Below are 14,557 nucleotides of genomic sequence, written 5' to 3' on the forward strand. Positions count from 1 at the left end.
TGCTTCCTTTACTGGTAGGGAAAGGGCTGGGTGAGGCTTTTGGTTTTGTCCTTCTGAATTTCCTCCCATTGCTTCTCTCTTTCTCCCTGCCATAGACTGTCGAAGGCTGTCTGCATTACCCCTTTCTCACCCGAGAGCAGAGCGTCCCTAGATGTCTGACTGCGTCTCCTTCCAGCCCTTCCTTTGAATTCCTAAGCAGCCACTGCTCTGAACTACCAATCTCAGTCATCCTGGGGTGACCTCATTCTGGAGGATGAACTTCATCTGTCTGGCACTGCTGGAGCCCCACTGTCCTGCTCCTGTGCAGTCTCTGCCTCCCCAGACCAGTGAGGGCTTCAGAGCTCAGCTGGTTTGGGATGTTCATTCTCTGTTTACCTTCAAGTGGAAGTTTATAGTAGTTCCCGACTCCTAATTTTGTGGTAGGCTTAGATTAGGGGTGGTTTGATTATCCTTGTTGACTGGTGTGGTTTTTATGGAATATATGGAGAATTCAAAATCTAGGCAATTGGCATTATTTTACAGAACACAGTTCTTGGACTTTTCTTGTGTTTTATCTTTAAAATTTGTTATGATAGTATCACATTTATATTCTTCAAGAACTCTTTCTTGTTCTCAGCTTGTTGTTTTAATCGTATCTTATTCCCATTTCAAGGATATAATATCCTCCCCGAGGACATTTATTATAGCTTTTTAAAATATATCTCAGGGAGGATATTTATTATATCTTTTCAGAAAGTGTTACCCTGCCCACTGTATTATCTCTTTTTCCTCTATTTGCTTTTCCTTCTTCCTCCTCTTTTTAAAAGTTTTGTTTTGGAGTCTCTCGTTCTTGTTAGCAGTTTATCTGAAACATCTGGTGTCCTCTGATCATCGTGCTGGTGAAATTCCCCAAAGCTGACAGGCAGCTCTGTTGTGAACTGGTGGGTGGCCTTTGGGCCTCATGCCAACAGCACTGGTTGGCAAGCCAGCTTTTGCACTGGGGGAGTCATATTTGAAGATTTCACTGGAAAAATCATTGTATCCTAAGACGAGTCCTATACCATTACAGTGAAATTGGTGGTTTAAATTGGAAAGACAGGGAGCTGAGGGCACGTGGTACTCTTGGTGTTTGGTGTGTGGATCCTCTCAGTTCCTCCATACTGTGGTGCCTGTGCTTGTGCATCTGAGTTTTTGGAGAACTGAAAGGGTTTCAGTTCCTGCAGTCAGCCCCAGCTAGATACCAGTGTTTTGGTTCCACAGCTCTTTTGAATTTGTTGTCCTCTTCTTATCCACTTTTTATCTTCCAAAGAATTCGTGCACTGTTTCATCTACCATTGCCTCATATATCTTTTTAGAAATCTGTGTATTGTCCTTTAGCTGTTTCAGGTGAGAGAAAAAATAGATGTGTGTGGTCATATTTTTAAGTTGTATTTGATTACCTTAGTACCAAGTTTCCACGCTTTTCTGTACTCATCTAGATTGACTTTATTTACTAGAACAAAATAAAATTGCAGTGTTTTCAGAACAAAATAAAATTGCAGTGTTTTCAGTCTACCTACAAAACAAATACATTTTTGCAGACAGTTTAACTGTTGGATTCTCTACTTGGATAAAAATTTGGAATGTTGTCTTCGATGACTGTCTTGATTCTCTTTGTGGTAGATGGTTCCTCTGGCAGGACCCAGATGAGGGTCTAGACCTGTGGGCTCCAGCTGCCTCTTTGAAACAGAGTGAGGACATAAAGCATGGTTAAAAATATCAAATGAATATGAAAGAGGAGTAGTTAGAGCAGCCCATTCACAATTAAGTATAAAGTAAGGTTGCTTTATCTTTAATGCCAAGTTTTTTAAAAAGCACAGTTATATGGTAAGGTGAGCATGCCCAGAAACCTGCCTTGGGAGCATGCGCAAAACCTAGCCCCGCCCAACTCCTCCTTTGAAGGTGGAAATGGAGTTGCCCGCCCCTTGAGCCGGTATTGGTTAATGGAAGTGAACCAGGAACTAACAATAGGCTGCTGCCTTCCCATTTGTTTGGCCAACAGTTTACATCATTCTGTCTCATCCAGAAGGTGTAAGATTTCCATTGCAAATAGAGATTGTGGAGAGGGGTCAGCAGCTGGACTAGGGGAGTAAGATGTTACTTTTCCTGGTGGTCCTTTGGATTTTGCTTTGCTTTCCAACGACCTGTGCAAACGGAAGCATGGCTGATGGTTCTTAGGAGAAAAATACATGAATAGTGCCAGGGACCAAAAGGGAGTTCTCCTTCAAAGAATAGCCTGACAGTTACAAGAAACAGCCCCCTAGGAGACATCTCGCCTGGGAGACACCCTGCAGCCATCCATCTCCCTGAGACATCCTGCACTGTCTCGCCTTGTGAAGACTTCTAGCAACTGCCGATAAGAGAGCTCCCCCCATCCCCAGCCCATAAATACCCCTGTGTGAACAATAAAAGTTAGCAGCTTGATCAGAACTTTTGTCTTGCTGTCACCCTTCGTGTCTCTTGTCCCTTCATTCCTCCCCATCTAGGTTCGCTGCCCACGTTGATGTGTCCTGCCGGTCGGGACATTTGGCGCCCAGTGTGGGGCTCCAGCCTTTGACTGAGGGGGAACGCCGTCCTCCGGGAAGACTTGGCCAAGCGGGAGCGTGAGATCGCCTCGGCAGACACGACCGACAGATCCGGGAGGAGAGCGAGGACGACGGGAGGTGAGTGACACACCATGGGACAAGCAGTTTCGTCACATGAGTTGTTTTTGTCAAGCCTCAAGGAGGCCCTCAAGACACGGGGGGCGCGTGTTAAGAAAAAGGCCTTAAAATTATTCTTTTCATACGTAGAATTGTGTCCGTGGTTTCCCCTTGAAGGGACCATTGATGGTAAAAGACGGCTTAGAGTAGGAGACTGTTTAAAAGATTATTATGAATCCTTTGGCCCAGAAAAGGTGCCTGTTCCCACCTTTTCTTACTGGAACTTAATTAATGAACTTCTTAAAAGTTCACCCTTTGACAACGGCACCTTAAAACTTGTCAGGATTGGGGAAGAGGCTATGCAAAAGACCTCTCGTCCCCCCTCGGCATGCCCTTCAGTTAGTATAGACACAGACCCTTCTCAGTCTCCCCAGGACTCTGGGAACCTTCCTGGTCCCGCTCAAAACCCCGCCCTAATAAATAAGGCTCCAAGGGTTACCAACCACCTTTATCCAGTTTTAAATACTGGAGACACGTTGACCCCTGGGGAGGAGGCTACCTTGGAGAAGGAAGCAGCTCCCCACCATTCAGAAGACCCGCCACCTCTCAGGACCCTGCCACAATCTATAGGACTCACACATCCACCTCCCTCCTATGTCCCTCCTGCCTTTTGTGCTCCGGCCCTTCAGGGGCCAACTGCCCCCTCAGACATTTTTTCTCCACTTCCCCTGCCTGACCTGGCTCCCTTGCGAGAGTCTCTCCAACACAGACGGGAACAGATCCAACTTTTAAAAGAAATAAGATCCCTTGACTCTGAGCTCTGCTCATTAGCCTTAGGCACGGAGTCAACCCGAGCTGGCCCAAGGTGGTCTAATACAAAGGCTAAGCCGCGCCCTCGGCCTGTACTCGCCTTCCCAGTCACCCGCAGTCAGACAGATAAGCCCGCGCAGGCTGTGGACAAAGAGGTGAAAGCGGAGGAAACAGATCTAGAGGAGGAAGCCAAGGAAACGGATCAAGGGGATGAAGCCGGGGGAGGGCAAGAGGAAGATCAGGACTCAGAGGATGAGGAGTTCACCCCTAGGCAGGAAGGAACCCAGAGTGCTTACAAAAAATTAAGCCTGCGCTTTCTTGAAAAACTTAAAAAGGCTTGTGCTCACTACAGTCCCACTGCGCCCTACACATTGGCTTTACTAGAGAGTCACAGCGCACAATGGCTTACTCCTAATGACTGGAAATTTTTAGCCCGAGCTACCCTCAGTGCTGGAGACTTCCTGTTATGGAATGCAGATTTCAAAGAGAACTGTCGGGAAACTGCTCAAAAAAATTTAACTAAGGCCTCCTCTAAATCCTGGACTTATGTTAAGCTAGTGGGCAATGCGCCCTTTGACACTAACCCTAAACAGGTGCGTTTCCCTGCTGGACTTTTGGCGCAGATTCAGACGGCTGGCTTACAGGCTTGGAGACGCCTCCCTCAAAAGGGCTCGGCTACCACTTCCCTGGCAAAAATCCGACAAGGGCCTGACGAGCCTTATAGCGACTTTGTTGCCCGGCTTAACCTAGCCGCGGAGCGCCTGCTTGGACCAAGCGAAAGCGAAAGCCCCTTTGTAAAACATCTTGCCTTTGAAAACGCCAACCCCGCATGTCAGGATGTTCTTCGACCACATAAGGACAAAGGGGAACTTTCTGACTTTATTAGACTCTGTGCAGGGGTGGGTGCAGCCCATGCCATGGGTCTGGCCATAGGTGCTGCCTTTTCCAAGGCCTTTCGCAATCCTGGCTCACGTACTTGCTTTACTTGTAAACAGCCTGGCCATTTTGCCGACAGGCAAGCATTTTGTCCGACAGGCAAGCAAAGCCTAGGGATGGTGTCTCCTCAAACCGGGGCTAAACTGCCCCCAGCCACCCCTTGCCCTAGATGTGGTAGAGGTCGTCACTGGGCTAGTGAGTGTAGATCTAAGACAAATGCCCTTGGACAGCCTACTTCTTCCCGCTTCCCGGGGAAACTCCCTGCGGGGCCGGCCCCTGGCCCCGACCTCCCCCAGGACAAACCCAGGAGCAATAAGGTTTGTTCCCTCCCAAACTCCCAACCTACCTCAAAATCCTTCTCCAGGATTGCCTCCCTCCAATGAGCCACCCCAGGCAGCGCAGGATTGGACCTCTGTGCCACCACCGATATAATATTAGACTCCATGCAAGGGCCCCAGATAATACCCACTGGAATTATGGGTCCCCCTTCATCTCATACTTGTGCCCTTATTCTTGGAGGAGCCTCTACTACCTTACAAGGTGTTCAGGTCTTCCCTGGTATTATTGATAATGATTTCACTGGAAAAATAAAAATACTGGCCACAGCTATTAATGGAGTTGCAGCCATCCCAGCAGGAACAAGACAGATTTACTATAAATTACTACAAATTCTGAACCTGCTTGGAATGCCTGCCCGTGCCTTGAACTCACCCATGCCTGGCTCTCTGACCAGATAGCAGCCCTCTCTGAAACTTTAGTGACACCTCGTAAATCTTGGCCTTCCTTGGCCAGACAACGACCCTCTCTGAGGCTCTAATGGTCCTCATAAATTCTGATGTTGGGGCCAGCAAAAAATGTAAACTACCATTAGTGTGATGCTTGTCAGAGTTCTGTTATCTGTAACCCCCCTTTTGTGTAACTTTCTGGGCTATAAAGCTGGGCTGTAGGAAAGGTGGGGGCTGTCTTGTTCCCGCTGTTTTGGGAGGGAGAGGCAGCCCGGCCGGTTGAAATAATAAGCTTGCTTTAATTTGATTTTAATTGGAGTCAGTGGACTTTTCTTGCATCCTGGTCTAACATTTTGGAGTTCCCCAGCGAGATGACCCTGCCCAACCAGATCACAAGACCAGACTGCTGGAAATTCTGAAGCCGGCCTTTGCTCCAGGCTCCAGGGCTCCGGGCTGGAGAGCCACTCTAGGGGGTGTGCAACGTGAGACGTTCCAAGGCTTCGGAGTGAGCCTTTGGTCCCCGGAACCCTGCAGTGAACTGCCGCACTAAAACTATCAGCAAGCACCTGGTGGAGGAGGCCTGCATAGGTAAATTAGGCACGATGCAGAATAATACCTATGATATTGATGTTGGAGTTACTTCCTTTGGAAATTGCTCAACAGTAAAAAATTATTCCTCACCCACCCCATCTCTTTGTCCCCCCAATGGCACAGTTTTTATGTGTGGAGGAAACTCAGCCTTCCCCAGGCTTCCAGCGAATTGGACCGGTGGCTGTGTTCTTGCCTTATTACTCCCTGATATAACTATTGTCCCAGGAGATGAACCTCTACCCATTCCTAGCCTAGACACCTTAGTTAAAAGACATAGGAGGGCAATACAGGCCTTACCACTTCTTGCCACCCTTGGAATTACAGCTGCTGTGGGCACAGGTACAGGTGGCTTAGGCACGGCTATACACTCTTACCGTCGCCTATCTCAGCAACTTATAGATGATGTACAAACTCTATCAGAAACCATTAAAGATATACAGGACCAAATAGACTCCCTGGCAGAAGTGGTCCTTCAAAACAGACGAGGCTTAGATTTGCTGACAGCTAACCAGGGAGGTATTTGCTTGGCTTTAGGGGAACAATGCTGCTTTTATGCCAATAAATCAGGCATAGTATGAACTAAAATTAAGCAGCTTCAAGAAGATCTAGAAAAGAGACAAAGGGAACTATTTGAAAATCCCCTCTGGACTGGGCTTAATGGATTTTTACCCTACCTTCTTCCACTATTAGGCTCTTTGTTGGGTTTACTTTTAATAATGTCCATAGGACCCTGCATTATAAACAGGCTGGTTCAATTTATTAAAGAACAGATTAATATTTTAGCCTCTAAGCCCATACAGGTTCACTATCATCGTCTGGAGATGGAAGACCGCGCTGCCAACATTTAAAAGGATGCTATACCCTTCTTACAGGTTTATTTCTTAAGTTTACATCCCCACAGATCCTCCTTTCTTAAAAGTGTCCTTTTACCTGAACACAAACAAGACCAAACCAAAAAGTAAATTGTATGATATTTACTAATTACTGGCCAGTCATTTTGACTCTTGTTTTTTCCTTAGATTCTGTATTTTTTTGAGCTCATGGACAAGTTAATGCTTTCTGATCAGTTCTATTTTTGATGAACTGTGGAGTTTTTAAACATTGCAATGGAGATTAAAACAAACAAACAAACAAAAAAAACTACAAGGCCTTGTGTATGTGTTACACTCATGTTATGTGTTGTATGTCCTATGTCTGTGTGTGTGTATGTCCATATATCATGCAGTTATATGACAATTGGCAGATATACAAAGAGCGCTCAAAAAAAAAAAAAAAAAAAAAAGGGGATCCAAATATCTTTGATTCACATGATTCAAATGGTTCAATTTAAACTGGGTAAACAGATAGAAGTAAAGATGTCTTTAAAATTAAGCTTATAAGTTTTTCTAGGTATTCAAAAATAAAACCTAATAAAATGTTGATGTCTATGAAATAATTGCTTAAATTCAGAAATTTACAAGTATTATTTCAAAATAAAAAAAAAAAGAAGGTTAACAGATGAAAAAGAAAAACTAAAAGGTTCTAGATATGGATTTAATAGAGGGAAAATGTGTTTCTGGATTAAAAAAAAAAAAAAAAGTCTATATGATTAAGTTAACAAAAGGGTTTAAGCAAGTGATGAAAAAGGTCTGTGTAAATTGGTTATATGTATAAGTTTTTAAAATTATACAACTATGGTTAAATAACAACTGTTATTTCTTCAATATTGTAATGTTATTTCTTTAAGAGCTAAACTTGGTCAATATAAAATCATCAATGTAATTATGGTGCTATTAATTCATATCTTCCAGGTATAGAAGTCTGTAAGGTAGAAGCTTCAAAAGAGCATTATATCAAGCTGGTGTTCTGAAGTTATATGGTAATTTTAGGCTTAAAAAAAAAAAAAATCTTGGAGATTTATTTATATCATTTGTGTTCTCTAACTGGATTTGTTATCAATAAGATATGTAAAGTTCCATGTTACTTTACACTGAGATACAATTTAAATGTATTTTCTAGTTAATGGGAACCTAATCTGTGTGAAGGTTTTATTGTACAACACAAAAGTACTTTGCTACTTAAAAAAAAAAAAAAAAAAAAAAAGGGGGGGGGTAGAAGTTTTCAGCCTTTAGTTCATGTTGTAGATGTGATGTGTTAGCTAATGTTCATGTAAACTTGAGCAACAATTTATGAAGGCTTTGTAAAATGATCAGCTTCAGAACTATAGTACTTAAGATTTATAAAGAGCCCTGCCTTGCCTGAGATAAGGCTGTATGTCCCGTCTCACTACATGTGAGAGCGACTATGAAAGAAGCAGACCAGATTTCAGTACATTTAAAAGTTGTGTCCAAAAGTTGGTTCTTGTCACGATTACCAGGATCTCAAACAGGGGATTATAATATATAACTCTGCCAGAATTCAAGGTAGCTATTACATAAACTAAATATGCTTTTACCCTAGTTAATTTTAGTTTGTAGTTTGCTTATAGGTGGTCTAAGGATTGCTTGTTGCTGTTCTACAGAGGTACTGATTTAAGAACACACAACCTGGGCTAATTTAAGATAAGGAGTTATCACCTACAGGATAGAGAGACATTAAAGCCCAGTACTATTAATATAAGGCTGTTAAAACTTATTTGCTGGATGTTTAAGATTAAGTTCTAAAATTAAAGTTAAATTAAAAGGGCCAAGAAAACCAATATTTGGCTCTTGCCCTCAGAGTCAGTCTGAGCCAGGGAATAGGGGACTTCTCCAAAGGGCTCTGCAACCCTAGGCCACATAACCTCCTGAACAGGGAGATTAATGAGACCAGTGGAGGACAGAAAGCCAATCAGTGCATTTGCTGTGAAGAGGAGGGTTATCAGAAAAGGGAGACATCCCTGATGCTTCCAAGGGAAGCCACATGGTCAAGCAAGGCCTGGACCCATCCTAGCGCAAATGGCACTAGCAGAACTGAGAAGCTGCTGTGAAGTTCCCAAGGATTTCCAGAGTAACTCAGCTGACTTAACTATAGGTAGAAACAAAAATCAGTTTGACTTGCTTCATCTTAAACACTTAGCAAAGACAGTCAAAGCCTAAACACTGCCATTCCTGGGCATTTTAAATGATAATAATAGTTAAATGTAACTTCCAAAAATAAGTAAACTGGAAGCTGCAAAAGAGATTCTCAGACAGGAATGCCTGATAACCATCAAAAGGGACTGCCAGAATAGTTTTTAGTTTAAGGCCTTTATTTCTAACCTACACAGGTAGGCTTAATGTTTGCTAGTATGGTTATCCAGCCTTAAGTAACAGAATTAAAGATTTCTCTATTAGACATAGGCCGGTAAGGTATGGTCATATATTTTATATAAGTAAGGGGGAGATGCCAGGGACCAAAAGGGAGTTCTCCTTCAAAGAATAGCCTGACAGTTACAAGAAACAGCCCCCTAGGAGACATCTCGCCTGGGAGACACCCTGCAGCCATCCATCTCCCTGAGACATCCTGCGCTGTCTCGCCTTGTGAAGACTTCTAGCAACTGCCGATAAGAGAGCTCCCCCCATCCCCAGCCCATAAATACCCCTGTGTGAACAATAAAAGTTAGCAGCTTGATCAGAACTTTTGTCTTGCTGTCACCCTTCGTGTCTCTTGTCCCTTCATTCCTCCCCATCTAGGTTCGCTGCCCACGTTGATGTGTCCTGCCGGTCGGGACAGAATAGTCTTTTAATTGGTTCCTTGATCATTCTTTTCTCTTTTATTACAATTTTAGCTTTTAAGTGACTCGGCTGCCTTCTCTACTATTTGGTCATGAATTTCTTTTTTTTTCTTCTCAACAAGGATTGTTCTGTGGACCCAAGTGCTGTCAGCTTTTATAAGGAATGTTGATTGCTTTATATGAAATAGGATGGAAGGAGGTTGATTAAACCCTGTGAAATGAGAGACAGTTGGGGAATTCTGGGAAAGATGGCCATGGACAAAGATTAGTGGGATCACAATGTACTTCTACAATATTTGTGAGAGGGATGTGTGAGATAAGGATCAGATTTTTTTTAATAGCATCAGGTATCAACCAGCACTAATGAGTGAAAGCTAAAGGGAGGCAGCTTGAAAGTCTTTGCAAGAAAGGTTTTTGTTCATAACTATGACTTCACAAATAATGACTCTCCCAGGATTCTCTGAATTTCCCCTCTGAGAGTGGACCATTTGAGTAGAACCAGAGTATCAAAGAAGAAATTTTAAAGTCTAGTAAAAATTTATATGTGGATTTTTCAAAATGCTACAAATAGTTGATTCTTTGCTGTCTTTAAACAATATACAGTAATCACAAGAAAATTTCCTTCTGTTCTTTGTGTCATTAGTTTTTAGCCTCACTCAAACCTAAGTGATTATGTGGAAGAAGAGAGCACACAAGATAACATGGCTATTAGCTTCCAGTTTAGAGGCTTGTCCTGGCGAACATTTCTTCTCTTTTCATGAGGTATAAAAATATAACCAAAACCCATCAGGACAGATTTTATATGGCTAAAAATTCATGCTTTCATGAAAATAGGAAAGAGTTTTTCTGATTTTTCTTAAAGTTCTCAAATACATCTAAATAGTAGATAGAAAAAACAGTGGAATGAGATTACCATCATTACCCTAAGTACACATATAAAGACACAACTAGGGGCTGGGGATGTGGCTCAAGCAGTAGCGCGCTTGCCTGGCATGCATACAGCCCGGGTTCGATGCTCAGCAACACATACAAAAAAAGATGTTTTGTCCGCCGAGAACTAAAAAATAAATATTTAAAAATCTCTCTCTCCCCTCCCTCCCTCCCTCTCTCTCTCTCTCTCTCTCTCTTAAAAAAAGACACAACTGATGTGACTATGTATACAACCAGAGATATGAAAAATTGTGTACCATATGTGTAATATGAATTATAATGCATTCTGCTGTCATATATAACAAATTAGAATTAAAAATAAATAATTTTTTAAAAAAGATTTTAAAAAGTGGGAAAATCAGAAACTAATATCGTTCCATGCTGTACATATCACTTCCCTTTCTCAAGTACAATCTGGCACAAAATGTGTTGAGAAGAGATTCCCCTCCAAAAAAAAAAAAATCCACTGGGGCTGGGGATATAGCTTAGTTGGAAGAGTACTTGCCTCACACGCACAAGGCTCTGGGTTCAATCCCCAGCACCACCAAAAAAACCCCAAAATCTCATATTACATCCAATGGCACGAACAAGATTTAAAAAGCCACATAACCATAATGAGAGCATAAAGCACACAAAAGGCTTTCTAGATTCCAATCTAGGAAAAAAAAACATATCCCAAGGAAGGAGAACAATGTTCTTGCAATTACTTTTCTCTAAGGAGTGTCTTAGTATGGTGATGAATGACCTTTTTTAACCCCCAGCACTGAGGATTGAACTGAGGAGTGCTCTACCACTTAGCTACATCTGCAGTCATTAATGTTTGTTTTGTTTTTATTTTTCTTGAGACAGAGTCTCACCAAGTTGCCCAGGCTCTCCTCAAACTTACCATTCTCCTACTTGTCAACCTCCTGAGTAGCTAGGATTATAGGCATGCACTATTGTACTGGCTACAAATTATATGTTTTTAAATCAGGAAATTGTCATTTAGAGAATATTATTCCCATAAGTTCTTTCTATATAAATTATTATAGAGCAAGCTTCACACAACCAATTGAAGAGACATTATCGTTAATAGATTATCCTATATTGTAGTTAATTGTATGGAAAAGGAACAATGTAGCAAAAATGAAATCATAAAAACAAAGACATTTCACATAGTAATGTAGATTAAAATGTCATCCAACTATAAATTCCCCCAAAATGCATGGACCAAGATCCTACCCAAGATTGAGACTTGAGGAAGGACTGACTGTATCCTTTAAAGGCACAAACTCATTTTTTCTTCTCTGTGGTACCCTGTGCCACACTGTAAAGAATCTCAGGCTATTTTACTGGAGGGAGAGTCCATTTGAAGAAAGCCCCTGACATATAAAAAACCACATGGAAAGGGAGACTATATAAAGCCAACAGTCAGCACCTTAGTTCCGGACATACAAAGCCATCTCAGACCTTGTAGTCTAAATCAGGCGTGTGCTGTATGGGTGAGCCTAGGTGACACTGGAGCAGAACCTTGGTTAAAGTCTTGACTTACAAAATTATGAGAAATAAAATGGTTGTTTGTTTGGTAGTGGGGATTGAACTCAGAGGCTCTCGACCACTGAGCCACATCCCTAGCCCTATTTTGTATTTTATTTAGAGACAGGGTGTCACTGAGTTGCTTAGTGCCTCGCCATTACTGAGGCTGGCTTTGAACTCTCGATCCTCCTACCTCAGCCTCCTGAGCCACTGGAATTACAGGTGTGCACCACCACTCCCGGCAAATGGTTATTTTTTAAAGCCACTAAATTTTGGAATTTTTAAAAATATAACAACAGGTAACTAAAACACTGTTTATTGATGATTTGTAGGGCTTTTATTTAATGACCAGTTTTATTAAAGAATACCCCATTTATTTCTACTGTGATCAGCAAACAAACTGAAATTCAATATTTAAAATTTTTTGCCAAGAATATAACCTATCTTGCAAGTTTCCATGAGGACTAGAAAAGAATATATATTCTGGAGTTGTTGGGCATTGTCAGTCAATGTCAATAAGATTAAGGTGGTTGATAGTTTTGTTCAGACTCTTGTGTATCATTAGTGATTTTTTTTATAGTGTTACTATCAGTTGTTAAAAGGGTGTTAAAAATTCAAAGTATAGATTTGTCTCTTCAGTTTTGTCAGCTTTCATATATTTGGGGCATATAAATGTTTGGTTGTATGGTGTCATGTTTCTGTGTTCTTAAAAACACATTATGGTATTATGAAATGTCTTTCTTATCTCTTATAAAACTCTTTATCTTGAATTAAATTCATCTGATGTTAGTATAGCCTCTGCATTCTTCTTGGCTTACTATTCATGATGTATTTTTATCTATTTCTTGTTTTCGTTCTATTCATATTTTTATTTAATGTAATTAAATAAAATTACATTAAATAAAAATTAAATTTTATTTAATTTATCCATTAGCGTTTAGCTTTATTGCTTTACATTATTGTTTTAGCAATGTTTCCAGGAATTATGAAATGCATTCTTGAATTTATCACAGTTTTCATAATTTAAATTGTGATACTTTCTCACATCTCCCCAAGTCCTTTGTGCTTTGTCGTCATACATATTACAGCTGTATACCCTATGTTTTTTACCTTAGTCATGTTTCCAAGAAATTAAAAGAATAAATATGTATACATATTGCCTTTTATATTTGCCTACATTTTAGTATTTCTAGTACTTTTCATTTCTGTTTATGGTGCATTGTCTTTAAAAATATCTACCCCAAATTCTCCACATTCCTGTATCATGTTGCTTCTCTCATTATGAAGTAATATCTATTTTCCCACCCGCTGAGTCTGGGCTGGTCTTTTGTCTTGTTTTAATGAACAAAATATATTTTTGGTGAAAGTGATGCCATGCCAATCCTAGACCTAACACCTTGGGAAGGTGTATACCTTCTACTTTTATCCTCTAGAAATCTAATCAACAAATAAAAAATTTTAGAATGACTGAATGACTAAAAGCATTTGAGGAGATAAGCCTGACCCAACCAGTTGAGCTAGCAGACATGTAAACAAAGCTATTTTGTCAGTTCTACCTTTGGTTAAACAATCCCTGCTAAAGGAAACCACATAAGCACTAATAAATACCTAGAGCAAAGGACCCATCAGGTTATGTAAAGTCAAATCATAGAATAAGGAGAAATAACAAAGAATTTTTATTTTAAACCATTAAATTTATTACACAGTGAACTAAAACACACAGTGCATCTGTTTCTACCTGATGGATCATCTCCTTTTATCCTGAAGAGGTTCTTTTAGCATTGTTAATAGTAGAGATCTATTGGTATTGAATTTTCTTACTTTTTATTTATTTGAAAATGTCTATTCTGCTTTCAGTTTTGAAGAGTACTTATCCTAGATTAGCAGTTTTTGTCTTCTAGCACCTTAAACCTTTCCGTTAACTTTAATCTCTCATTTCTGATAAGAAGTCAGCTATCATTTTAGTCATTTTTACCTATGCGTAACACACCACTTTTTTCTAATTGCCTTCAAGACCTTTTTCCTCCTAATTGATTATTTACAGTTGACTCTGATGCATCTAGATGTGATTTGCTTTGTAACTAACTTTAGTATTCACTGAGTTTCCTAAATCTGTTAACATCTTTTTTGTTAATTTGAGATAATTTTAGCCATCATTGTCTTAAATATTTTTTCTGTACAATTTATGCCTCTATTCTTCTAGAAATCTAATTATATGTATATTAGGTCACTTTGTAATGATAGTAACCAAGTCTCTATTTTTTTCTTTCTGATTTTTAGACCAGATAATTTTTATTGGTCTATCTCCAAGTTAACTTTTTGATGTTTTTGCACTATATAATCTGAGGATAGATTTGTTTCATGAATTTTTCATTTCAAATACTATACTTTTTATTTCTTTTAAAAGAAATTTTTCATTTATATGTTGACACCCATATCTACTTATTCATTATGATTAAGCTTTTCTTTAATTCTTTGAAATTAGTTATAAAAACTTTTTAAATTTTTTTTCTGCTAATCCTAACATCTGGGTCAGCTCACGGAACTTTTTTTATATGTGACATTTTCTCTTGTGGTTCTCATTTTTCTATCTTCTTTGCATTCTGGCAAAATTTAATGATATTCTATATGCCTATAATCCCATCGACTCAGGAGGCTAAGGCAGGAGGATCAAGAGTTCAAAGCTAATAAATTATGCATGGCACACATTGTTTAAT

General features: G+C 40.2%; 1 protein-coding gene and 1 long non-coding RNA gene across 8 annotated transcripts in view; both read left to right on the plus strand.

Moving 5' to 3' along the window:
* Positions 1 to 14,557, plus strand: part of LOC144374713 (transport and Golgi organization protein 1 homolog) — a 79,670-nt gene that overhangs the window by 33,742 nt on the left and 31,371 nt on the right. The window lies entirely within an intron of this gene.
* Positions 1,964 to 9,298, plus strand: LOC144374712 (uncharacterized). The gene is made up of 2 exons (XR_013434045.1): positions 1,964 to 2,681; positions 5,499 to 9,298. It is a non-coding gene; the product is annotated as an uncharacterized LOC144374712 (long non-coding RNA).

This window comes from Ictidomys tridecemlineatus, unplaced genomic scaffold (genome assembly GCF_052094955.1).
Source record: "Ictidomys tridecemlineatus isolate mIctTri1 unplaced genomic scaffold, mIctTri1.hap1 Scaffold_83, whole genome shotgun sequence".
NCBI classification, from domain to species: Eukaryota; Metazoa; Chordata; class Mammalia; order Rodentia; family Sciuridae; genus Ictidomys; species Ictidomys tridecemlineatus.